Below are 26,088 nucleotides of genomic sequence, written 5' to 3' on the forward strand. Positions count from 1 at the left end.
ACTTCAAATTTGAAATCTGTCAGAATGAAGAGATTAAGCACTATATTTATTTGCAACATGTAACGAGGGCAATTAATATAATAATGCATTCAGAAGGGTCCCCTGAGTGCATATGAACTCAGTACGTATCAACATGTCTTTTGTAGTTATAGCATGCGCCAGTTTTCCTCCACAGTTGATTACAGACAATTACCCACAACAAGTGAAGCCTCTAATATAACAAAGCAGGGCAACCACAGAAACTACTGTAAGGAATTCTGCTATCCTGCATATTGCGGTTTAGGAATAAACAACATCCCTTATCATATATGCCTTCACAGAGTAACTAAATGAAATGCACTGATTCATTAGTGAAAGATGTTTCAGGTTAGGAATTAACACATATGCAATAGGCCCAATATGGCACGCCGGCTAAATTTGCCCAGCATTGAAGCGTTCAGCCCACTGCGGCTGCTTCTGCGGCGTTGACTGCGCCCGCATTCCATCATTCCCGCAGCCCGTTTTCCTGTACAGCGCTGAGCACCTCCCACAGGCAAGTCAACACTGGCACCATCTGGATCTGATTCCGGACTGCAGGGCACATCCCTCCGCTAGGAACGCACGCGCTCCACGTCTCAGCTGGATATGCTAATCGACAAGCCCATCCTTCATACCATATGCTCTTAATATGCTTGTGCTGGTTGATATGCGGTTGCCTTGACACGATAATAATAATAATAATAATAATAATAATAATAACATAACATAACAAAATGAAAAAAAAAGTACAGGCCATTCTGCCCAACAATGCTTGCCATTTTCCTGACTAAATGGTACCTAGTGCTCTGATTACCTATAGACTAGATACAACACTGTATGAAGTCTGGTCTTGAAAATACCTAGAGTTTCTGCCTCAACCACATGACCTGGCAGGCTATTCCGCACATTGAATACTCTCAGCGTGAAAAAATGATTCCTAATGCTGTATGGAATTCACCTTTTGCTCATTTCCATTTATGTCAGCTGGTTCTACTAACAGAATGTAATAATAATAATAATAATAATAATTGTAAGAATAACAATCAGAATAATCATAATAATAATAATAATAATTTGTCGACAGAACATTAATAAATGTATTCAGCACCAGTCTGTTTTTTATTCAACAAAGTTCTGTACATGACAGTGGGACACTTGAGTGAGTATGCAAATTCTGTATGACTTTTCTGTGTACTATTTTTGTTTTTTATTTTTGGTTATAATTCGTTTAAAGTGCCTACTGAATTGCAATGCTGATCTGAAAATAACCTCAGATACAAGTGTACCAGTATATTACCAACGACAGCTAGTTTGACCAAATAAATACTTTTCAATCCAGAAATCCAGAAATGCTTTCAGACTTGGAAAACAGGACCAATAAAATTATCCCATAGACAGGTTACCAAGTTCTGCATTTGAGAATTAAATGCATTCTTAATATTATTTTTCTTACTGTGACCTTTTGAGGCTATTTGAATCAGGATTTAAGAAGTATTCAAGCAGATCCTTTGTGCCAACCAAAATATAAGGAAGAGATAAAATAGATGGAGAATCATTCAAATAGAAAGGTCACAGCATGGCAAACAATGGACTGTCAATATCTGTCAGTCTCTTTTCTTAAGATTATCAGCAAATTAATTCACTTATTCAATTTTGGTGTATTATGGGTGCAGCTACTATATGCTAATCATGTAAAATAACAAATGGAAGGGAGCTAAGCTTTTTACTGCCCCATGCTTTTGCCCATTGAAAACTAGGGGTTGTGATTGCAGCAAAGTCAGACATGCTCTCTTGTGTTTATGGCTAACAGTCATACAAAACCTTATAGTCACAAGCCTAACGTTTAACGCCTGTAGGTTCCTTTCTGTGCAACCACATACTTGCGACTGTTCCATGAAAATCAAGTTAAGCACCTAGGAGCATTATAATGTCAAATATTTTTTGTCATATGAACAGGAATCACATACTTTCAGGAATGCCTATTCAGTCACACACAAGCATCACAAAGATACAAATACTGACATTAATATGGAAAACATGAGACAACTGAATAAAGCAAAACAGCAGGATGCTTAAATGTCAAACACAAATTCAAAGAATCCTCCCTTTTTTATATTAATTCAACAGTATATTTTTATAAGCTTAATTTCACTCTAAAAGTGTTGTGCATGTGGCAGCTTGTTATTGAAAGCTATGGCCAAACCAATCCTTTGCAGGTGGGTTGATTAATTTAATCTAATTATTTTAAAACTCTGCTCTAGAAAGCAACCGCAAACGGAGTAATGAGTGGCACTATTTCAAGCTGAACCCTCCCTATTTAAGTTACCATAATTTCCCACTATAAACATATTTAAAAATCAAGTGAGAATAACTTGCGAGAATTCCTAAGTATATACATTTGATTTAAATATGCAAATGTACGTCATACACACAGTGCGTGTGAGTACAAAGTGGGGGGAAAAAAAACCTTTTTGAGTCTTTTTTTTAGCGATTCAAAACATTAGTAAGCAAGAGCAGGAGGAACTCCAGCTGTAGCTTTGTACTCAGATGAATCTGATCAACAGACCCACTTCATATTGCAAAGTCTATCCATCATACCGAATGCATTACACCGGGTTTTATCCGATTTCCAATTAAAAAAGGGGAGAGTGACTATAATGCCTCATTTGCAGTCCTCCAACATTGAGCACCTGCGGTGTTGGGTTTCAGGTTCAGACAGAGATCTAATAACTGCCTGCAACCAACCCAAGACCACAAGGGCTGACAGGATGTTCATAAAACAGGTCTCCCGTGTATCGTTCCCCCATATCTTTTTTTTTGTTGTTTTGTTTGTTTTTTCTTACTAATAGCCACAGGGGGGAGAAAATGGCCATTTATTAGGGTCACCGTCATCCACATGTGATGGGGAGAAAGTTGAGAAACCCACCAATCATTCGCCTGTGCCAATGGTCTTCCACTCTTTCGACAACAAGGTGCAGTTTTTTTTTTTTGTTGTTTTTTTTTTTCACCGAAACACTCCAAAGGGGGCTCCTCCACAACTCAACTGCAGTGTCGGGCTGACATCATTTACATGGAAGTGGTTACGGACATTCATCACACGATAATGCGACTGCTCTGCAGTTTTATTGCATAATGCCTCTTTAATGAGCCTCAAAATACAATATGTTTTGATTTATTGCTATCTGGCTGGAAAAATTATACAAAAAGGGGAAAGGACCATCAGTAAGCATTAGCATTTGCGGCGCATTACTCGAAGAAAAAAACAACCCTAATAAGCACTTTACTTTTGGAACTAACGCAGTTAGAGACATAGATGAGGGTCATGTAAGTTGATACTCAAGAATAAATGGCTGCTCTCAGAGTTGTGGAAATTTTGAAAATGGAATTATATACAGATTTAAAAACAATTTATCACAGGCGGTAATGTCACTAATTCAAGTATTATCTTCCACAATATTCATAACATGTAGTGGCATGTGCAGTGTTTTAGGCAACCCCCCAATGCTGCAGAAGTAGTAGGGCGAAGCACTAATACTTCTAATGTACAAAGCCGCATGCTTCCACCTTACTTTAATATTTTTTCTTGTTTTTATCCCATCATTGACAGTGCATCTGTCTAATACAATTATATCCCAGCTGGCTTAGCAAATGTAGTTTTATTCACTTATATCTGTACCCTGCTATGGCAGTAGTCAGCTGATGCACTTAGGGTTATATATAACTTACACCACACAAAGTATGAGGACACAGAAGCCTACTGCAATAGAACTGCAATGGAAAAAAACAGATCATGCTGATGCTGATACATGGTGATATCATGGCATTCTGTGATAAAAAATTTAAAAAATCACAATACTATAGGATAACTGATTATTAAATTATTACATGTTATATTTAATAATCAATATCCGAGGCCCATCTCCTCATAAAAAATAGTCCTTCTTTTATTGTCTTTCTTAAGATTGGTGCTCCTGCTAACGTGGAATGAGGGCTTCCCAGAACAGAACACAGAGTACACCATAAGAAGCTACAGCTAAGTGTGTCATTAGATGGGATGTAGCACCTCTCGGTGCTAAAAAGGTTTAGAAATTGATTTTGAAGTTGTCGATGAGGCAATCCGTAAGGCGTGTAAAGCAATCCGCGTACATTCAGCAATGAATCTCAATAAAAACACATTATTTAAAGACAAGAGAACATTTTACAAATATGGCATCAAGTTACTGAGTGAATGCTGCACAAAACTCACTCACAAAACTCATTTTCTTTAAAAAACTGCAGGACTTGAGTGACATCACCAGCACAAATGGAAGGCAGCATCCTTTGAGAGTACTGTGTTTTACCGTCTATTTCAAAATGTCCTGTTTATTTTCTAAAAGAAATGTCAACTAGAGTGAACAATAAAGTTATCTGAGTGTGAAGCACGTCATACACCAGGGCCTAACGACATCAACAGCACCATTTCCCTCTTCTGATGATGTCATTCCAACTGTTCTCCATCACCATAAACACTGTTGCTAGTGAAGCATTAGCGAGCTGCATGGTTTTGGTCAAGCGAGCTCTGCCCAACTCCCCCCCAACAAGTACCCCTCTTTAAAATTCATTGATGGCTCCTCTTGTGGTCGTGCTAGCCATAATCACAGGCAACAGGGTCTATCTGCCAGATACCCTTGCCAATTAAGCTATTCAGCAGCCAATAATGTGACAAACATAATCATGTTAATACGTGACGCGCAATTAACATTTCGTTTTTGCGTGGAATCATCCCAAAGGATCAAATACAGCATACACATTCTTTTACATAGATGACCAGGTCTAATACCTTCACTTTAATATTGTCGGTCATGCTGCACCGACTGAACAAGAACAAACAGAAAAATGAAAGGCGCAAACAGCATATGCATGCAGAGTGTGATGCAAATCAGAAAGCTTCAGAACAGCACTCGGAGTCCGTGTGGAGAGGCAGATAAAGAGCATACAAAACAGAGAAGAAGAGGCAGGAGATTGGGAAAGAGAGGGGAGAAAAAAAAACAAAGGAGACTAACAGGGAAAGAACAAGAGGAAAGATTTGGAGAGAAGAGAAACAGGATGAGAGGGAGAACACAAATGAGAGAGGAGAGAGTGAAGAAATGTGAAAGAAGGATGGGAGAGTGGGAAGGAGATGAACGGGAGAGGATAAGAATATTTAAAAAAGAGGCAAGAGAATGTTAAAGCGAAGAGAAGTGAGAGGAAGAGAGGAAAACGTGGAGAGAGAGAGAGAAAGAGAAACTTCGACATGAGACAAACACCATCAGGTTCACGCGGTGCAAAAGTACAGCAGAGATAAGGGCGGTAAGGGTTGAGGGTGAGGGCGTACAGAAGTGAATGACTGCAAACCAGCAAACATCACAAAAACAAATTACAACATAAACATAAACTTTGAATGCACTGATGCAAGGTTGCATGTTCTGTGAGGCACACAGTCTTAAAGATTTTGCCCATGTTCAATACAATATTCTAGTCAGTATATTCTCTTTTTAATGTTTAATGTTTTCTTTAAAATATGTTTATTGAGTTGTCTTGTGTGTTTTCTGAAACTTTTGTGTGTGTATGTGTGTGTGTGTGTGTGTGTGTGTGTGTGTGCGCAGTACTCCAGGGCAAAAAAAAAGCATATATGTACACTTGCAAATGTTCTTCTTGGTCAGGCAATACTGGCTATTTTTAAAAGTCGCAAAGTCTCTATGACACAAAGGGCAGAGTGTAATTTTGTTGTAACGTTCAGAGTTTTAATTAGTGTCAGAGTAAAACTGGAGTTTATACGCGATAAGCTGACAGACACATCAACTGGAGATGTTGGAAACTGTGGGGGCATTAGAGGTGCTGCGTGTTCACTAACTTGGGGAGGATTTGCAAATGGGGTGGTGAAGGATGTGGCTAATTAAAATGAAATGTTATAGATTTTTTTTATTTTTTATTACTGTTTCCTCTTTTGTTTCAGTTCAATTGTTTCTGTTTCTGTGTATATAGTTGGTGAAAGGATTACTGCACTGTATATTCTTGTGACTGTGACTATTGATTTTATAGATTCATGCCTGCTAGTGTAGCTACTTATTTTCATGAGGGGCTACTGGAAAGTAATATTCGCATAATACCACAAATTTGAACCAAAAACACCAAACTGTCTTCTGAGTAGCTGCTGTTCTGCTCGCAGCCCACAGCCTGAGCTCTCCAAAGACACACCTGCACCAAACTCACAGGCCCACATCACCAACTGAGTTACGCAGGAGCCCATCAAGCAATTCCTCTGATAGAGAGACAAAAAAAGAGAGAAGGAAGGTCACCAAATCAAAGACAAACTGCCACAGTAAGGATCGGAGCAGCAGTAGACCAATAGCTCAACGTAGCATAGACTGCTCTGAAGCTTCAATGTCATTTGCTCAAACACCTCAATTAAATAAATTCCCTCAGGACTGATGTCTCGGGGAAGCAATAAAATATGGCTCCTGTGCACGTTTAATTGAGCTTGGGTGTCATCACTGGTCTGACCCACTCCGGGCACGTGGGCACGTCCACACACAGCGTCCAGGAACCCGGTCCGCCAAAGAAAACTTCCAAAGATACACTTATAAACGGGGCTAAATTGCTTTCAAACCGTCAGCAATTTCAACACATAGGCCTGGACTCAATCAACAGTGTCACCAACTGGTTCGTCACAAACACAGTTTAGCAAGTTCAGCGATGACAGCAAAACTCTCTCACCAAGCTGGATTTATGAATAAAAAAAAATAAACAAAAGAAACGCAGCTGCATTTAATTAGGAGTCAAAGTCAATGGTATGTTTATACTGACAACCAGCTGTATTCTTTGTAAAGGGTTGATGAACCGTGGACACAGTTACTAAAAAGAATCAACACAACAAGAGTCTATGGGGAGATGGCAATGACGCCTGGTAGGAGCTGGAAGGAAACAGAAGCAATAATTTAATGAGGAAACTTGTTCTGTGATACTTTACTTTTCCTACACTGCTAAAAGCAAGATGCAGCATAAAAACTACACTGGTACTGTACCAGTTTTAATAGGAGGCATCACAGCCAGTATACATCTCCAATAATTATAATAATCAAAAGTTATTAAAAATGTCTAAAAATGAGCCGTGAGCCTGGACTTTATAACTATATATGTTCTATTTTAAAAAATAAATATAAACAAATACGTACATTTTACATTGACAGTAGAATACAATTAGCAAGAATCATCAAATTGAGATCTTTGAAGAACACAGTAACAATGGAAAATGTGACTTTGGAATGGCATAGAATCTCCTTGAATTATAGCATAGTTTTTCCTCAGTATAAGTACAGAAACACGTGCACTTATTCAAGGGCAAGCCTGACAAAGATACAGAAAACACTGTTAATACCGGAAAGCTTACAGTTGTCAAAATCTATTTTAAGGAGGAGAGAGTGAGGGCTCTGTTTGATATCAGCTATATTCACTGTGCTCCATTTGAAAGCACATTCAGGTCACTATAATAGGGATATTCCGATAGCAATTATTGAGGTTTAATTTGAAAATGTGTGGTAGGAGTGCTGATATCACACCTTGAAGTAATTATAACTACCATTACTGTCAGACTGCCACACAAACCGTATTATTTGCTCTGAAATCGTTATTTATATTCTATTACAGTAGTCATTTATTTGTATTTTTATCCGTCCACTTTATCTGTATTTTTTATCTAGAAGAGTACTGAATCCAAAATATGAAAAATGGCCTTGCATAAACACTGCATATGGCATGTAAAAATGAACTAACAGCTAATCCATTTGACCTACTCAGAGAATGGCTCTGCACACATAAAAGCAAAGTATTGAAATAGATGAGACAGATTTCCACTTAGTTTGCATTCAGCAAGGCAATGAAAATGCATAATGATAATTGATAACATTTTTGGAAGACTGCTGCGGGGTGTCATTTGTGCCTATTTAAGCCCGGATGCCAGCGCAAATTCATCTGACAATCTACTAATGGATATTTTCCGCAGAATATTAAAGCTATTAAGTTTCTAGCCGCCTTTGACAACTCAAGACTTTTCCATACTAACACGTTTAGCATGGCTTCGACAATAGCTCATTGGAGTGAGCCTCATAAAATCAATATTGTGTTAAATGTACGGTTTAGACGGCCATAATTGCTTAACTAACGTTTTCTCCTCCACGTGTGAGTTAATAAGTGGATGGAACGTATTACTTAGCACCGACATTAAGAAAAGATGTACATGCTAACGGTGCTTCAGCCTCTTTTATTGTCTGTCCAGTCCGAACAGTTAAGAATCAATGATAGAAGCTACAACAGAACTAGCACTGTTGCTGCAATAAACACATGCAGTGTCCAGGACAGTGTAAATACAGAACAGACAACCCTTAATAATCCAATTTAAGGCGGTGCGGTTTTCTGTTGTCACCCATAACAAATGCATTCCTCTGATTAACAAAAGGCGGAATGTGTAACGATTCCCTGTAAAGGAATAAAACGGCCATCCTGGAGGTAATGGATGTGTCAGATTTATCCTAAGTGACTGGAAATAAAGCTCTCTTCGCCACTCGGTTGTGCCATCACTTTTATATGAAAATGTGTTGATGCGCCACCTGGGAACAGCTGTTCACAGGGCTTAGTGCGCGTAATGGCTGATTCGCCATGGCTACAGGAATTATGGGATGCTCCGGGAGGCTCCGGGAGGAGCGAGGGAAGGCGGCGGAAAGATGAGACGGCAGAATCGGCGCAGGGGTTAGGGTGACACGCTGGATGTGCTGCTCTACGCGGGCTCAGCGCTCTAATTAATGACCGACTTCACTTTATAATATCTGATCCGGCGCGGGTTCGCCTTACCAAAGCGTAACGCGATAGCGGGGCTGCGGCTAATCGAATCAGACGCTCCGCATCGCGCGGGTCCACATGATGCACCCTAATGACACCAACGGCGCAAGATTCCACATTTCACTCCCCCGGCCCTTTAAAACATCACACTTAATGTCAGTGGAACACTTAACTTTTTTTGTTTTTTTGTTACCTACAAGAATGTGGTGATGATCAATGGCTGTTCATTTGTGGTGGATGGCTGTCTGAATCCCCCCCCCCCCCACTGCACCTCCCCTCAGTATCCATACAGGCACCCGCATCACCAAACCCCAATACAAATGCATCAAATTTAAGACTGCCTGAAATTGGACCAGGTAGATGGACCCTATTCTCTTAAGCTGTACAACATATGGGAGATTTTACCTATTGGGGAAAAAAAAAATTTAAAGGTTAGAAACCAGAGCATGACAAGAAAGAAAAGCATCTCGGTTCTTCTTAGTGTAGAGTAGGGGTGGAGGATCGGGGCTCACAGCCAGTTGATTGCAGGTTTGAATCCCCAGTGGGGAAAAAAGGCCCCATAATCAGACAACAGAAATATACAGACAACAGCCAGATTGTAAAATACTCAAATGGCCTTGATTGACTCATTTGACAAAATAACATTTTTTTTTCAGATGAAAGCTATGGGGCAATTGCACTGAATGTTGCTTAAGAGAACTATAAGATGAAACAAAAAGATGTTTCAGAATTATTAAACGCGTTGTATGCCTTAAAGGTTTCATCCACAAGTATGAAAGCTCATGCAAGCTCAGGAGTGGCAACATTCAAGTCAATTACTGAATAATCCATCTAGTACTGCTCCAGAATTTATATATAAAAGTGATTCATTTTTAATGCTCATTTTAAAGACTTCATTAAATGGATATGGTCCTCCTTATCTGCTTAGCAAAACCGATCCTTGATGTAAGTATTCTATTTTTAATTTAAAGTTATTTTTCATAATGCTATCCTCTTTTCAGAGTAGTTTTAATGCACTTTCCTACAATCAAGATCAATATACGTTCACAATATTCTCAAAATGCAAAACAGTCTGTTGACCTCAATACTGTTCTGGCACAGATGCTTGACTTCACAATTTCCTGCCTGCCATGTAAAATTAAAATTCTCCGGCATTATCTTACAAATAATTTTATTCATAAGAACGGTGCTGACGGTGTCACCATTCTACCATGCTTCTGCACATTGGCTTTCCAAACGCTACACCTGCTAATGTCTTAATGCAGGTGAGGACGAAACCACGCAAATCAAGCTAGCCGTGCTAATCATTTGTTTTAGCATTCGTTTTCTTTACCTGACAACATTTAGAACATTAATCATCATACGCTGTAACTTAAATGGGATTCAGTTTATGGGACTGGAACAGGGGTCTTCAACTGGTTTGATCTTGGGACCCCCATCATAAGTTGAAAAGGGTTGTGATCGCAGGCCCTGGGGGAAGCGGTAGGTAAGACTGGGGGGGGGGGGGGGGGGGGGGGGCGTCAATGTAATCACGGACTGGCAGAGGGGAGACTGCGCCCATAGAATACCTTGCCTTATAAACAAGAAAAAACTGGGCACTCTTCAGGGACTGAGACTGAGAAATAATAGAGCGGTTATTATAACCATTAAACCCACCACCTAGTGGTAACATGAAGGTACTGCCATTCCTACTCTGGGAGTGAGTTAGACACAAGCATCTTCGGACCTGGTTAGTCACACACATACATTCACACTTGAAATACAATCATGCAATAATGATAACTAAATGTGCTGCATATTCTGCTATCTTGGCAACACCAGTTCTATTTATTATTCTTTTCTGTCAAGTTTCACTGTCAACATTGGCCATCAAGAGCTTCCTCATCAATTTCAATATAAGGTAAGTTTGATAAGCGAGGTTAACATCAAAGCTAGCAAATAAAATCAATAAGAGCCTGATCAGAATGAGAACGTAGGGTTGGAGAGGAACGTTAAAGTTATCTCTTCAGAAACTGACACCAAGAATCTGGAAGGAAATGGGGTTACAGTCAGCAGCCTTCCAAAATCAATGGCCAGTCTTGATATCGCTAATATTGCAGGGAAGAATGACAGGACATATGACTGCCTGTCACTCACGGCCATGTCACAAGGGATTGTAGATTCCTTCCGCAGTATGACAGGTTGGTTTAAGTCATATTGATGTGACTGCATCAAATCTCCCGCCAACTTTTCTAAACCCGATGAAGAGGTCTTGATCACGCTAGTACACTCATACCAGTTGCTTCCACAAATTATTACGATTGCGTAGATACGCACACAGATTATCCAATATGAACTGAAATCGAATGTGCCATTGGTACTGAATGCCCTGTGTTCAGAACTCTTCACTTTGTAGTGCAATTCGTCAGCATCAGTCTGTCCACCTTATTTTCATAGATCGGAGGAGACACAGCCTTACCTGCATTACATCTATCAATCCAGACTCCACATAACGCTAAACTTCAGCATACCTACTGCACAGCATTGATGTAATGCCTTTACTTATTATATAATTGCTTTACTATTCATACACGTTTGCAGACAGTATTTTAAATAAATTTAAATGAAATTGACTGTGCCAAGGTTGAAGAACAAACTCCCCATCACATGGACTGTGCCACACATGCACACATGATATTTCATTTTATTATTAGTATTTTTTAGAATCTATAACAGGGAGTTTTGTGTTCCCAAATTAAAATATTACTTTCCCCCTCCAAATTGCTTTTAAAGAATCCATTCCAAAGCAAATAAGAAAGGCCAAACTGACAAACAAGCTACATATAACATTTGCTCAATTATATTATGTCAAACAACAAAATGCACGCTCATTATACAAAAAACGATAGACATTTGCAAAAGACAAGCAAAACCTATTCACAATACCTAACACTACTGTGATAGTGGTTAAGTAAAAACAAGTCAGGTTTTGTTGGAATGAACTTTGTATTAGTCCTTGAGAAGGTTTCAAATGTGTTTGTATTTTCTAGTTTTGGTCATTCATCTCAGTCCAGAAGCAGGATAGTACCAAAACCTATATCCAATCTACCATCTACATTCAGAAAGGTAATGCATGTATCCCTAGTGTTAACGAAGTCTTTGTAGAGGTCAGCATATCAAGAATTCATGGGAAGATGAGCAAAATTTTCACTGAAGAAATTCCCCTGAAATTTCAATTGCAAGGGCAAAACAAACAAACACCCCATTAATATTTAGAATCCAAATTCAAAGGAGGATGTTCAATTAACCAAAGAAAATGTAATGCTCTTCCAATCACATTATATTTAGATATTCAGCATTCAAATAAATCAATTCTTTTTTTCTACTACTCTCCTTTTGCTGGATCTAGTCATTTAAAATAACAGAGATGTTATCTGACTGTTGAAAATAAATTTGACACTAGAAAGCCTACATATTTAAGAGTATATTGAACTTGCTTTTCATATTATCTTTTCTTTGTTTTCTTGCCAGATGCTCTGATCGAACGTAGGTCAAATAACCGACTGGATATTTACCATGCAATAGGTGTCAATGACTTTATTCAAGGGTATAGCCCCTGAGCAACATTCTGGTTATGGAGATGCTTTAACTGCCGCACTATTGCAACAAAACGGTCATTTCAAAAACTCATTATTTCGTAATAATTGCTATGTATAATACAATGATGATGTATGAGAAGGGACAAGGTCAGCTTTTAAGGATATCAAACTCTAATCGAGTCCTAAAGAGAAATTGTTCTTTCAGGGAGGAAGGCCCGAAAACATGTCCAACTTTGCCTGTAATTTCCTGCAGTAATTTCATGCACATGTACACATACGGAATGCTACGGATGTGTATTTAATGCAGTTCCGCATCGCGGCTTGAGAAATGATGCCTCCAAAAATTTGGTTAACGCTGGGGAGACGGGGTGGGGGAGTGCCTCTGGAAAGAAAAATCCCATCCCATACAGAAATACACTTTTTTTTTGTTTGAGCTGTTTTCTATTTAAAGGGCAAGGAAGGGCATTGAACATGCAGTGCATTGATTTTTCATTTTTTTTGTATGCATGGCTGTCTCTTGGGAATCCATTTTGAAGATGCAATAAGAGCCGTGCTAGCCCAAATACAGCTGTCACAAGGGCAGATTGATATTTTGGAGCAGCACAGAAGTGAGTAAAGATGTTTGCGCCGAGGTTGGAATTTCCTTCCAGTTGTTTGTTTGGCCTGCAGTTCGTTGGGTTGAACAGGGTTTTAGCGTTTTGTGTAAATGCATGGCAGAGTGGGATTTCAGGGCTCTGAAAATTCAATCACCAGAAACCGTGTCTTAAGGCAGAGGCAACCACATGGTAATTCACATCCCTGACAGCAGCAATGAGAAAACTAAAGATTTATTATTATTGTTGTTGTTGTTGTTTTTATATTATTATTATTATTGTTGTTGTTGTTGTTTCTATTATATTATTATTATTCTTGTTTTTTTATTATTATTATTATTATTATTGTTGTTGTTGTTGTTGTTGTTGCTGCTGCTGTTTTGATTATTATTATTATTATTATTATTATTATTATTATTATTGCTGTTGTGATTTCTATTTTCATTTTATTTTTTATTATAGAATAGAGAATATACAGAATTGAGAGATAGCGTAGAGAGAATGCATGGTAGAAACAAAGAAAACAATAAAACTCGAGCAGCCTCTCATTTAAAGAGAATGTGGAAAGAGTCCCAATTCCAAACTGATCAGCCGAATGGTCTGTTATAATTATTAATCTCTCCTGTATTCTCACAGAATGTTAATGAGCGAAACTGGTTCTTTTTACATGCACATAAACTGATATTTAAATGAAAAAGGTTAAAAGATTTTAAACAATGATCAAGCCTTGCATGCCTTTTGCCCATTTTCTCCCCAGTTTGCAATGTCCAATCGTATTTCTTTGTGCTAAAATGCTGCAAGCTCTGTTGTCAATTTCCAAGAGCACACCCATCCATGGGACACATGCACCACCCAATCGCCTAGCCACAGTGGGCATCAGAATGTTCCAGATTCAAAACTGGACCGTGTGACCTATCCACACACTGCAACGGAGCCTCCACAGGATGAACTACCAAGCAGCCCAAACAATGAGCACGCTAAGGGAAAAAAATTCACCACATGTGATAATCCCTATCCTTCTTGGGACAAAGGTTGAAATCAAACTACCAGCATCTAATCGAAGACGATCATTTACCATTCAAGCCAGCCTTTGATCCGAGTGATTCATGCCCTCATTATGCAAATGGGAAAAGGCAGTCCAAACTTTTAACCTACACAGATACTGTCTGCCCGTTCCACGGTTCTGTGTTTTCAAGATCTCTTCCTCGTATGCTGATACATAGAGTGCCCTTTCAAATCACGCACAACTCCTAGAGACATCACATCAATCACTCGGTTCTGCAGATATTAAAGCAGTGCCACATTCACCCATGAGAGTACATTTATATCCCATTTGGGTGCCACAGCAGACATACAGCCTTGTTTTTATTCTCCTGGGAGATGCTATTTGGACCAGTTTCTTTTTTTCTTTTTTTTTTTTAATTGGTTGAACTCAACATTCTTACTCAGTGAAAGAAAGAAACAGCTTTAAAAAACCTGTTGAACTCAACAGGAGAATTCTTTCAATCTCTCTCCATTCTCTCTAAAAATGTTCCTTTTAAAAGGTGTGCAGTTCATCCTGTGCTCTACTGTGGCCTCTCAGAATCCCTGAAAATCAGTACAAGTCAATGGTCAAGGGATTTTCCTTCTCTTTTCTCCAAATAAAGAGCAAACATTCACCTATTCTGTCATAGTGAGGTAGCCTGATTCACAGTTTAAACATAATGTAAGAGGAGCCTTGATTTAGAAGTGTGCTCTAAACCAATACAGTATCTGCAATCAGATTATAAACATGTCTGGCCATGGGTATAACAAACATGAGCACTAAACAGGTTCATTATTAGGCACAAACCTTCATTAGCAAATAGGCTTCTACATGTTAGACAGCCTGGATAGTGCTACATCAGTTTCAATTCTGTTCATTACAAATCAATGTGGCTGTCATTCACCATCTTACTGCGAGTCTATAATCATGCCAGAGTCTTGGGGATACAGACATTTATGCCAGCATGACTTTAAAGCGGATAACTATACATCTGCTCACTGTGCTAGTTTCTTAGTCAGGTACTTATCTCAGTATATCAATAGACACAGCATTATACAGTACCACAAAGCCAGATGTATTTGAATGAATTTAAAATCCATTTGGATTTGTAATGCTATAAAAGGTGCAAGTTAGATACTTGGGTGGGAATGCATATAGATTTCTCTGTTGTCTTCGACAGAAACGTTTGTCTAACACTGTACTTGTGAGGCTGGAGCAAAAACAGAATGAATGAGATTGATAAATTTAAGTGAATGAAGCTTTGCAGAAAACATCATGATGTGACACAGCCCTATTCATGTACTAGTCCCAATTTAAGTAACTACAAATTAATTCTTCTAAATTAAAAACACACTAAACAGCATGAACTTTTCCCAATAAAGCTGCAGACTACCAAATGATTCATCGGCAATGCATCTTATTTTTTTTCCCTCTATCAAAAACAAGATTATTTTTAAAAAATCAACTGTACTAAATCAACTATGCAGTACTTCCGTACAAATACAGTATGTGCAGATTGCCATTACAGAGTGCAAACCCAGTTATAGGACTAATTGTTCATGACATTACTTCCTGTTTAATGCATAATCCTTAATCCACAATAAAGCTACAACCATCTGAAAATCTAAAAGAGACTCTCCTTAGATGTAGCCCATGATTTTGCCCCATTTCAGGCTGAGGCGCTAGTCCGTAAAGGCAGAGCCTTCCAGAGCAGTTGTCACGCAAGCGGCCAAGAGAAGCCAGAGTTCATTTCACAAAAAGTTTTAGTTTGTGCAAAATACCATATTTTCGCAAAGTCTGGGAGGTCTTACTGTAAGTTCAGGCTATAATGTTGCATTGCGTACTGATGCCTGCTGTGAAGAGTAACATTTTTTTCCTCCTTGAGTTTTTAAGTTCTGGTTCAAAACTAGTCGGGGAGGCTTTCTACCATCTGAGCGATGAGTGAGATGTCCATGGCAGGCTCAGATCATCTCTGCAGTTTAGACTCCCTCTATCTGAACCAGCAGGGGTATTCCACACAGATTTCTTAAGATGTCCTCCGTCACATTAAAACATGTTTTTTTTTATGCAAGGAAAAAACTGAAAACATTAAAACTGCATGAGCACAAGGAAAGATTACTTTTGAGACACTATATCTCTTCAAATGATTAAAAATATATATATACCCTCAAGATACTTAGTTATATACAATAATTACATTATAATGCTGACATTTTAAAACGGCAACACATTAGATTTGCTTAGATTTATATTTGAATTGTGTTGGTCAAAAAAACTCTGCAATAAAAGTGACAAAAAAGTGCACTGCTTTTTCTCAATATTCACAGATTTTGCAGAAGGTCACACAGTTTTACCATGGAAAAACTTAAATGGCTAATAATACTTTAATTGCATTTGCCGGTCTGCTTTTCATTTAGAAAGACCGAAGTGCAAAAAGGCAAAACACGCTTTTATACAGAAAATGTGTTACCAGTGCTCCATGGTCTTTCTCAATAGTTAAAAATCTTCAGATATATATCCTAAAGTTAAAACACCTGGATGGCCAATGCTGGGTTTGACTTATGAGAACAGTCGTGACTGTAACTTAAGACATGGGGACGAAGCACATACTGTATCATTTTTGACTGTAGACCCTGAGCCGATAATTACAAAAGCCCTCCTCGCCTTATTTTGTGTGGAATAACAATGAGGGCACGGCATGCACGTTGCAACCCTGAAGCCTTTACCAAACACAGCAATTCATCACAGGGATTTCCAGCACATCAAGGTTACTCGGTGCCGACGCAAAAGGTTAAACTTCTAACCGCTCTTGCGCCTTCTCATTAAAGAAACTTTTTTTTTTGTTTATGGGGAAAGGGCGTAATGAAGCAAAGAAATGATGAATTTTGATAATATTCACGAAAAAGGGCACAGCCGTGATCAATTAGAGGGTGTGACACGGAGGTGGCGAGAAACAAATTCTCTTCCGAGCACAACATCTGCTCCAGGTTATGTGGTCGTATTGGATTTTACGTTGGGAGCGTGGCTCGGCTGAACTAAGTTTCACTTTGGAAAAGTCATTTAATGTTGATAAATATATTCAATAAAAAACAAATTACATCTGGGAAGCGTTCTCTGGTGAATTGCTACCCTCATTTATCCTTAATTACAACAGCCCTCTGCTGGCCTGGATCAAGCTTTTCGGCTGTCTCGCCCTCTTATTGATCCCCTAATTGTGTTGTTTGGCACCTTCTTTCAGTCTCATAACGAATGTTTCAACTTCTATAAAGGTTATTATCTGTAATGAACCTCCTGACACTACAGAACCACGTGAGCACGTCCACGCACCCTCTGGTTTAGCTGTAAAGATGAGAAGTACAAAGAATGCAATAGTGGATGTCCCAGTCCACTAGCATTGCATAATGTGTTGTTCCTGTTACTGTACCCCTGATGAGGTTCATGCCTATACAACACAGTATTGTCACAATTACCTTGCCCAGTCTAGTCTGCTGCCATATAAATACACCTTCATCACAAATAATTTATCTTTCACTTGCCAAAATCCATGTATGCTTGATGATAAACTGGGCACCACTTGGCTGTTGTATGTTGTACTCTTTTTTAATAATTAAAAGAAAGAAGTTCAACTTAGCAGAACACAGATATCTATTTTATTCTTATTCTTCACAGAACAACCTTAAACTATGTCCAGGCTGGCTTAGATGCTCTTTGACATCTTAAACGTGTCATTCCTTTCCTCCCCACCTTTACATAATTTAAGGCTCAGGATCACCCATGACAACCTACCATGAATAAAAAATACAAATATGTCAAAGTTGTGTCAAAGTCTGTGACATGTTGGCTCAATGCTGGTACTCTGCGTAGAGGATATGAATACCTGCAATAGCACAGTGAATTAATATTAATGCCATATCAGTACTAATAGATCACACTGGTATTTTATTTAAAATGTCATTCATTCTCTGGAAAGCTATGGAACCAACCCAAGAAAACCATAATATGCCCCAAAATATGTTCTGTTTTCTAGGCTGAGACTGAATTACTTAATATGAAGGACACTGTGTTGTGTTTATAGTGTGTACTGTATGGTCGTGTGTAAAGTTCTTGGAGTGCAGTAACGGTAACGAGCATTGTGGATCGGTTGCCAGAAGGGAAAAGTCCTTGAAAATAACTGCACTTTAATCAGTTCAAGTAAATTAGATAATTTACTCAAATAGCCACTCAAGGTACTCTCACTTGTTGAGAAGTGATGCCTTTAAATATACCACCAATGGCATACATTAGAGTACACAGAAGAATGATGGAATTTAATTAAAAATTAAATTAAAACTAAAAATGCAAGTTTTCATATTGATGCCATTTTGATATCGCAGGCATCGCGATGTGGCGTGCAATATTTACTCAATTCGCAGCATGGTAGTCTAGTTTCGAATTTAAAAAACTAGAGGGTCATTTGTCAAATCACATTTATATGAGACCCAAACGTCCCCACACCGCTTGAAATAATTTGCCATAATGTCATTTAGCACGACTCTGCAAGTATTGTGGCAATCAGAAACCAACGTCTAGTTACGTGTTATGCACTTCTCCTCAGCTGGGTTTGCGTTGCTTACACGGGGATGCGCGCACTAGTGGAGTGTTTACTGTAAAACGCATTAAGGACGTGTTCGAAGTATCACTGAATTTAGGCTGCGTTTGTAATCCCGCTTTAAGCATCACGTGCACAGCTAAACAAACTATGTAAATCACTGGCTATATCAACAAGTATTGTATACATACAGAGCCACCTGCTATTACCCTGAACACCAACATCATACCTCCACATATATCGACGTTGTTGCTTATCTCTAAATGCTTAAGCCACTTCTATAAAATTACAGCACTGGTGTTATTAAGAGGTACTGGATACAACACAAATATACATTCAGTCTTATATTAACCGACATTTAGGTTATATGAACACGCACGTATAAATATGTAATTATAAGTATAAATACTCAAAAGTATTACAAAATATTATGCGCTGACCAATGAGATCACTAAACAAATGTCCGTGCAAAACTTTGTTGAAGTTCGTGGATCCGTACGCTAAGGTGCACGTAATACATGTAATTAGGACATACCTTAATCAATTAACATGAATGCACTGTATCAATAATATGTTTGTTAAATCATACGATACCTTTGGGAAGCCGGGTCAGTCGTCCCACGGTGGTGAAGATGCGAGAGGTGTGCTTAGCATACTCTCAGGTGAAGTTGTGAAGAATGGAGGTCGGTTTGACACGCTTAAACTACAGGCGCACACACAGAGAACGTAGCGTACAGTCAAAATTGTCAGGGGGTGATTTTCTCCATCTGCGAATGAATCAGTCTAATGGCAGTCAAAGTGACATTTCGTCGTCTACCACTTCTAATCCCCCATGCGAAGCGTGACAGCGTTGCTAGATGCCTGACCACGCTCAGTGATGGGCGTCCGCGAGGATGAGGAAGTTGGGATAACTGATTGTAGAATAGCCTATGAGACTTCCCCAGCCGTTGAGATTTGCATCGGCGCGAGAGCCGCAGCCGGAGCGAATTGGCATGTGGTAGAAATATAGACAGAAGTCCAGCATCAAGGGGCAAGTGCAAACGCGCGCTGCAGTTTAAGGGTTGTGAATGGAAGCAGCGACTCTCTCTCTCTCTCTCTCTCTCCCTCCCTCTCTCTCTCTCTCTCTCTCTCTCTCTCTCTCTAGCGCATTTTTGATTTAACCCCTGCAGATCAGACGCACAGGACCCGTGACAGATTAACCCCCAAAATACCGTGCCTCGATTGCAATGAGCTTGTCTATTTTTTTTATATTTACTTTTCCAATATCTATATTGGAAAAGTAAATATATGCGTAACATAAATACATGGTTTGCATTATTATTATTATTATTATTATTATTATTATTATTATGTACTTTAGTCGATTTCACTAAAGCTTTTTCAGCTAACAACTCTTTTATAAAACAATGTCTGATAATGATTTCATTTTAAATATGGAATTGCATTCATTTAAAAAAATTGTGTGGAGTCCTGAATGAGAGGTTGTTGGATTTCAGCAGTATGCTAAGAGAGATTTATTGTGTGTAGTAAAACAACCACCACACTGTGCACTGTATCCTTAATGCATGGTTAATTCATTACACATAATTTATTTTGTTGTTAGAAATCAATGCATTTAAGATGAATAAATCAAAATAAATATTGGTATTAACCCCCTATGTAAAGTGTGCAGAATCCTATGGAAGCTTGATTGATGCTGTACACTTCATCATTAAGCCTATTTTATTCTTGCAGTGTTGTATGGTGAGTTTCATTTGGTGTGTCTTTCCTTGTACAACAGTCAGTGCCCCCACCCACACCATTGGCGGTTTTCATTGGCTTTTATTGTGTAAAGTAAAAATTACATGAATAAATAATTGTGCTAAAAAGGAAAAGGACCGTTCATAGATAAAGCCCATTGGGGTATTGATTAGGACCGGTGAAAATTTAACCAAGGTGGTTACATTAGATATCCTTATTTACTTCCATTCTTATTGTCACCAGCTTGGTATTCTGTTAAAAATATTGATTCCCCATCCAAACGGGCCCAGCATAAGGCTGGAGAACTGCCACTGCATACATGTGCTTGTCTTTATCTTTTCCCACCAGTAATTGATGATTTGTTTGTCTAATATAGTTATTAGACATTATCCCTGTAAAGATCTTCATTCAGACTTTCTGTAAGCCAAATCTGTCATTATAGGATGGATGAATGTTGTTAAACAGCATGCTTGTGAAATGTTATGAAATATGTCAGTTGTAGTTAAAGTGACAGCTATATCCCTTTTCTAAAGGGGCTTTGTTCAGTTGAAAGTTTGACTGACATGTTTATCTGTTCCTTGTGAACAGCATGGATTGGACTAAGGGGTTAAATGCATAAAGTCTGTGGTCCTTCGCTTAGAATTCAGCCTTTTCACCTTTCAGATGGTAGAGCTACAGAGAAAATCTGACATGATAGCTTTTGTGATCTATGATTGCTGAGATTACTGAGCAGCTGGACCATAAACGGATGGGTCAGATTTTAGATTCTTAAAAGGCTGTGTGGTGTGAAACTTTTGGATTTTGATTTTAATCCATGCTGCAGGAAATGTCACATTACTGGAACCGCATCAAAATTGTAGTCAATGTGTGCTTAATTACACTCCACTAGCCATTTACCTAGCAATGAAATTCACAAAGATAACTTGTCATTTCCACCCCTTATATGATAGTAACAGGGTCATGAAATCAATATGAAATAACCATCAATGGATTTTATCCTACGGTGGTGTACTAATATGTTAACTGTTTTGATTCTTCTTGTTTTATTTGCCGTAGATCAATGCTGCATATTATAAAAGCCGCCTGTTTGCCAGCTATGGTTATGCTATCAATATGGCATAATAATGGTACTTTAGTAATTACAATTACAGGGCAGTAACAATAATAATGTAATATTGATAATTACAGCAATGATTATGGCTAATGTTTATAATTTGGATTTTGATCCTGACAATAATTAATAATGTGCTTAGACGACTGGATTTAATCTTCTCTCAATGAAAATAAGCATTTGTTTACTCAGTAATAAGAGGTTTAGAATTTGCACTGGTAGGGTACTGTATCTGAGGGACTTCTTGCTATCACAACATTTAAAATCCATGTGCTATAGGTGTTATGTTATGTTAATCTTAATTTTATTTTCACCATTTTTGTATGAAAGTCGCAATCATTGGTGTAAGTTCCACAATAAAATAATAATAATAATAATAATAATAATAATAATAATAACAATAACAATAATAATAATAACAATAAAGTAGCAGCAGCGTTAAGTGTCATGATTATACATATTATTTCAGTATCAGTTTTATTTATTCTTTTTTCAGGCGCATATTGTACTGCGTGATGCATGACAGGTGACGTACTGCCATTGTTGTCGAAGCATTCTAATTGCCGTGTCAATAGCGTGTCATTATTATTTTAGATGTGGGCAAAACGGCGAGCCAAGATGAGTTAAATGGCCTGTTTTGGTCGTTTAAATGTTCTTTTGTTCTTAATGAGCTGAAGTTTCAAATTAAACTGGGACAAGGATGTGTGCTGCTGAAACATACAGGCGGCAGTTATTCTGCTTTAACTGCCCCACAGTGAAGTGATGTCATCATTCCCTCTTTTCCCTCCTAAATCATCTCCAGCATGCATCCTACTGTGCTTATTAAAAATCTAATTGTTTATTACACCAGAGCGGTAGTTTATGTTGCATTCTGGGAATACGTTGCTTCATAAACTCTGCAGTAACAAGGAAAGGGCGTGTGGAATAATAACTTCAAACACTGCAGCAGCAGTTCTGAAACCGTCATCAAGGGGCCCATTGCTGGCGCATTTCAAACAGAGAAAATAAAATATTCTTTAGCTTTATTGAAATTCCCAATTCTGGCTGTTACTGCCCAAATAAGCATCGCTTATGACAGGGAAACCAACATAATTTCTATCTCAGCTGTCTGCGGACATTTGAGAGTTATTATCCCGTACACTTAAAAAGACTTGGACAGCTTTTTCAAATTTATTTGTTTTTATTTTTAATTTTCTTTTATTTTAGTGGAGATGGCATTGTTTACCAAGAACCTTTGTTAGTTCTGCATGGTGGCATTCGCATAGACCTCTCAGGTTTCGAATGTTACAGGTTCTGTCTGACAGGCTTCACTTTCAGGAACAGTTTATTGTTATTTTTTAAAGTCAATACTATGTCAGAAAATAAGAAATCTTCAATTATGAAACTGAATAAAATGGTAATTTAATAAGATACATAACTGACTGAGTATACAGCCCAGAGGCACATATACACGCAGACGGACACACACACATACTGTGAACAAATTAAAATGTGCACACTGTTGTGTAGACTGCATGATAAATCATTATGTACTGTGTAATAATATGATCAATATGACTCAATAATAGATTTAAAACATTGTATGATGTCATTAAAATGCTACACACTAATGCAAACCAAATTAAAGTTAAAGAGCATGCGTTTGCAATATTGGGAGACACCTTGAAACTGAAACTGTATTTAATATGCCTATAGATACGTCTATATTTTAACAAGACACATGTAAATAAGTATTCACTAACATGTCGCAAGAGAGTTTTGGTGATACCTGTCACCAGAAGGATGCAGTTTTATAGTTTCTCTGACATAAAAACCAAGAAAAAAAAAAAAAGAAATTGTCAAATGAATTTGACATTCAAAGAAGAATATTAAAGTTGAAAAGTGTGAAGCATTTGATCTCTCATTGGCTGTGTAACTGAACATCAATAGAATAGGTTTCACATCTGGTTTGAGATTTTTCTTCATATTCCGTCAAGTAGATTTGCATCTTACCTAATTTGCTACAAATAAAAACCAGCAAGATGGCATTTGAGGGAACAAAATGGCATTTCAATTTGCATGAACAATATCTCTATCCTTGTGAAAAGGTCACATTGGACCATGATACACATCAGAAACAATAGGAATGTTTAGTAAACATCCTTCACCACTGAGGCAAGAGCAATTACCCAGATGGGGTCAGGAGATTGACAGGTCAATATTATCTCTGACAAATCTATCAAGCATTCATACAGTAGAACATTACCAGTACACCTGCCTTTGGTCATCATTAATAGGCAGAAGCTTTTCATTTAATCTTTTTCTGCAATGGATTACTTGAACATCTTTGAATAGGAAATAATAATAATAATAATGATAATAATAATAATAATGATAATGATAATGAAGCTGTGTGTTTGCCACAAATTCGCTTTTCTTACAAATAACAGTCTAAAAATCCAGCTTATGCCAAACATACACAGTTTTATGTGTTTTCTCAAAGACTCTGGGACCATGACAAACAGCGAATGGACTCACTCCCTAATTCACTCACTCACAGATTCACTCGCTCACTGACCAATTCACTTACTGACTGTCTGATTCACTCACCGACTGACTGGCTGTCTAAATGAGGGCCCTCCTCAAACGAGACCTTGCATTGCTACACTGGCAGTGACTGTTGATTGTGTCAGTTTGTTGTAATATAATGATTACTCAAGAATACAACATTATATTTTCAGTTAAAAAAAAAAAAAAGCTGTGGTCCCTCCCCTGCTCTTCCTATATCACCCCTCCACCTCCACCACCACCTCCCCACCCCTCCTCGCCAGTTCTGGATGGAACTTCAGCTCAGCTCCGGGTCTCAGTGCAGCCAGAGACGACACCGGGAGCGAGCGCCTTCTCATCTCCAGTCCCAGCCACCCGGGGGAGTTTCGGCCACAGCTCCGGGGCTCCCTAGCACCTCTCCCAGCGCCCGGCTCTTTTCATCCGAGCAGATCACCGCAGGGAACCCCTGACATGTGATTAGGCGAAGCAACGCAGGGGAGATTCACTCCTCCTATAACCATGTCAAATTGGCCTTCAGTATCCACCTCTCGATCACTTCAAAAAAACCTGTCACATCCTGAAAGAGCCTGCTGGAATAAAAAATAAAATGAAATAAAATAAAACTCTCAGGAGTGGCCAAGAAAAAGAAACCCTTCAGTGAGAATATTTCTTCCTTTTCTGTAACCACAAAGTCTGCTTAAAAAAAAGAGCCCAAATAAAACCAATGACTTCACTATACAGTAACCATAAAGTTAACTTGCACAAAATACTATAAGTAATAATTATAATATCTCAAACAATAGTCATGCACTTATGAATGGAAAACCTACATTTACTGCCTTTTTAAAGATGTATTTAATGCTGTGGATTAATACTCACTTGGACATACAATTGCCTGCCTAGTTTACAGGATTTTCTCTGGTTTGCTTTTACTGTGCTGGTGAATCGTTACAGCCTTAATGATTAGTGGGAGCATTAACATGCGTATTCACACGAGTTTGATGGTGATTGTCTTGTTATAATTATCCTGTTTAAGTTAGAGCTGGATAGTGTTCATCCAGCAAGATACTGTGCATTAGGGAGACATGCTATTACCCATGGAAGGGCACACATGCGCCTGGATGTTATTGGCCCGAACACCTGAGAAGCCATTATGGGCCAAAGGGACCTGGTGCGGTGGCGAACACCAGCCAGCTGAGGGCTGACTGCTGTGGTACTCCTGCTAAGGGTACAAGCACTGTCTTCTGGGTGGGCCCTGGGGGAGTGCAGTAGGATTTTCTGTCAGCTAGGGTAAGAACCAGCTCAGGGCGTTGCATGGGGTCTTCATCCTTTTGGAAGGCAGGAGAGCGGAAAAAAATAAGGACAAGAAAAGAAGAATGAGCACACCCCCTACCCCACCCACAAAGTAACAGGTCAAACAGCCATATTTTATTTTCTATTTTACTCCTGTTTTATCCGAATTTGGAATGGCCTGTGTGTGTGTGTGTGTGTGTGTGAGAGAGAGAGTGTGTGTGTGAATGTTTGCATGGTGTGTGTGTGTGCTTCAGCTCATCAATACGTCCTCCTCTGTCATTCACGAAGCGCACAGGAAAGCATGCGCTCTCACTCCCAAAACGCAATGTAAGAATGCTTCTTCCTTTACCTCTCCAGTCCACCAGTCACGCCCGTGCAGTCTTCCAGCCGGATGACACTTCACATGTGGCTCAGTGACGGCAGACTGCGGGTGCCTGATTGAGGGGGCTGGCGCACAATGAGACGCGGGCATCCTGCCGTCCGAAATGCCCCCCCGTGCTGCAGCTCCATACAGTATGTGCCATCCTGTGGGGCTACTGGACACAGCCAATACTGGCAGAGTCTGGATTCAATATGACACTGTGGGACCACAGTCCTGTTTTTTGTGATTTTTAAAAAAACTGTTTTGATAGTAAGAAATCCTATAAATATGTAAACTCACAATCATTGTGTTTCCAAAATTTTGCTCACTCCTCATTTTCCAATGTAGGAAATTTGTAATGTTCAGACATTGTGTCTGAACTGCAGTTAGTAGACTTATTACA

The 26,088-nt window shown here is 38.7% G+C and overlaps 1 pseudogene; it reads right to left on the reverse strand.

Moving 5' to 3' along the window:
• Window positions 1-19,696, reverse strand: part of LOC118227517 — a 516,632-nt pseudogene extending 496,936 nt beyond the window's left edge.
• Window positions 19,697-26,088: the final 6,392 nt, after the last annotated feature.

Source organism: Anguilla anguilla, chromosome 5, assembly GCF_013347855.1.
Source record: "Anguilla anguilla isolate fAngAng1 chromosome 5, fAngAng1.pri, whole genome shotgun sequence".
Lineage (NCBI taxonomy): Eukaryota > Metazoa > Chordata > Actinopteri > Anguilliformes > Anguillidae > Anguilla > Anguilla anguilla.